Source organism: Gossypium hirsutum, chromosome A12 (assembly GCF_007990345.1).
Source record: "Gossypium hirsutum isolate 1008001.06 chromosome A12, Gossypium_hirsutum_v2.1, whole genome shotgun sequence".
Lineage (NCBI taxonomy): Eukaryota > Viridiplantae > Streptophyta > Magnoliopsida > Malvales > Malvaceae > Gossypium > Gossypium hirsutum.
In genome coordinates, this window is record NC_053435.1 from 12,062,730 (window position 1) to 12,065,115 (window position 2,386).

The following is a 2,386-nucleotide window of genomic DNA, read 5'->3' on the forward strand; positions in this document are numbered from 1 at the left end:
CACGAGAAATTAGGGTGGTTCCTCTAACCTGCATTATAAGTGTTACTATATGGATTGTTTTGAGGTCAAGGATTATTACCCACATAATTTAATTGCTTGTTATCCATGTTGTGGCCATAAGGTTGGTATTCTGAATGGTTTGTTCCACCGCTACTTGCTTCGCACTGCATTACTGGGTGAACCTGTGAAGAATTAAGAAAACCATCAATCTTTTTATTTAAGAGTTATACCTGATTAGAGAGCATGGTGACCGAATCGACGTTATAAACGCCGGCTATTTTCGTTGGCTTTGTCCTCATGACTTACCACTGATAGTTATTCAGTGACATCTCTTCTATAAACTATAGGCATCTTTCGGTATTTTATTGTTGATAGTTCTGCCAGCAACTGCGTCAACCATTTGCTGATTAGAAGGATTCAGACCATTGTGAAATGTTTGTACTTGGAGCCAAAGCGGTAACCCATGGTGAGGGCACCTTATCAAAAGGTCCTTGTATCTCTCCCATGCATCATAGAGTGTTTCTAAATCCATCTGCACAAAAGAAGAGATATCATTACGTAATTTAACCGTTTTAGCCGGCGGAAAATATTTTAGTAAAAATTTTTCGGTCATTTGTTCCCAAGTAGTGATTGACCCTCCTGGTAACAAGTTCAACCACTGTTTAGCTTTGTTCCTTAATGAAAAGAGAAACAACTGAAGACGTATGGCATCATCAGAAACGCCATTAATTTTAAATGTATCGCATAGTTCTAAGAAGTTAGCTAAATGAGCGTTGGGATCTTCATCCTGCAAACCATGAAACTGAACAAATTGCTGTATCATTTGAATAGTGTTAGGTTTTAATTCAAAAGTATTTGCAGCTACAGCGGGTCTAACTATGCTAGATTCAGTTCCTGTTAAAGAAGGTTTAGCATAATCATACATAGTGCGTGGAGCAGGATTCTGATTAACCGCAATTGCAGGAGGTAGCTGATTGCCTTGGTTTTTAGCCATCTCTTATGTTGGGGTTTGGGTATCGTTTTCTTGTTCGTTCTCCGTGTATCTTAAGCTGCTCCTTATTTCTCTTTGGTTTCTACGAACTGTACGATCGATTTCTTCGTCAAAAAGTAATGGTCCCGACGGGTTTCTAGTCATAAACTATAAAAACCTGCCAAGAGAAGGAAAAAGTAAATTAATAAATAATAATAAAAAAATTAAATTAAATCGTAAGAAAAATAAATAGCTAAAGTAATAAAAATTGAACGTTCCTAATATCTTAGTTCCCTGGCAACGGCGCCAAAAACTTGATCGCATTATTTTGTGAAAAGTTTTAAATATTTATAATTACTTGTTCTTGAACTAACTATTATCACGATGTAGGCAAGTGTACCTATCGAACAGTAGTATAGTTTTAGCAAGACCGGATTGTCGAATCCAAAGGAACTAAAAGTACTAGTAATGACTGTCTTTTTATGATCTAGCCTAAGAATAAAGAGGTTTTGTTTTAATTGACTAATTATCTAAACTAAGAATGGACAGAGAAAAGAATTGGGGAATTGCTTTTGGGAAAATCGATTGAATGAAGACAATACCTAAGGAAAAATCCACCTAGACTTTACTTGTTATTGTAGCTCCTAATCGGAAGATTTATTCATTCAACTTATTCCATAGAGATCCCTAAGTTATGTTATTATCGCTATTCAAGACTAATAACGTCTAATCCCTAGATTGAATAACCGAGACTTTTCTCTAATCAACACTCTAGGGTTGCATTAACTCGATCTATGGATCCCTTTATTAGGTTTCACCCTAATCTGGCAAAATCTTGTCACCCTATTTCTAGGCACGCAGTCAACTTCGCTTAATTATGAAAAATGTACTGTTAGATAGGGTCTATTCCTCCTCTGAATAAGAGCATGTCTTGAATCAGTATCCTGGGATATCAAAACAAGAATTAAGCATACATAATTAAGAACAAGTTAAATATTTATTATATGATTCAGAAAATAATAACAAGATTCGTCTTAGGTTTCATTCCCCTAGGTATTTAGGGGTTTTAGTTCATAACTAAATAAGAAAACATCTCAGAAGAATAAAGAATACAAAACATAAAGAAAACCCAAAACTCCTGAAAGGGAATTGAGGAGAGATCTTCAGTTATGATGATGAATTTGGCTTCTGAGATGGATTAATCGGCTTCCTTAGAGTAATTCCTTACTCCCTATTCTCCGCCTTCCTTTTCTCCTCTTTTAGGGTGTATTTATAGGCTTTGGAATGCCTATGAGCCCTCAAAAGTGGCTTTTCCTGAATTTGACTTAACTTGGGCTCGGCAGGGACACGCCCGTGTGTGATTAATTCAGGCCGTGTTTGAGCCTGTTAGAATGGCACGGGCATGTGCTATACTCG

At 36.5% G+C, this 2,386-nt stretch overlaps 1 non-coding gene across 1 annotated transcript; it reads left to right on the forward strand.

Annotated features, from left to right (window-relative positions):
• Positions 1–458: 458 nt before the first annotated feature.
• Positions 459–565, forward strand: LOC121211716 (small nucleolar RNA R71). The gene has a single exon (XR_005906935.1). It is a non-coding gene; the product is annotated as a small nucleolar RNA R71 (small nucleolar RNA).
• The last annotated feature ends 1,821 nt before the right edge of the window (positions 566–2,386 follow it).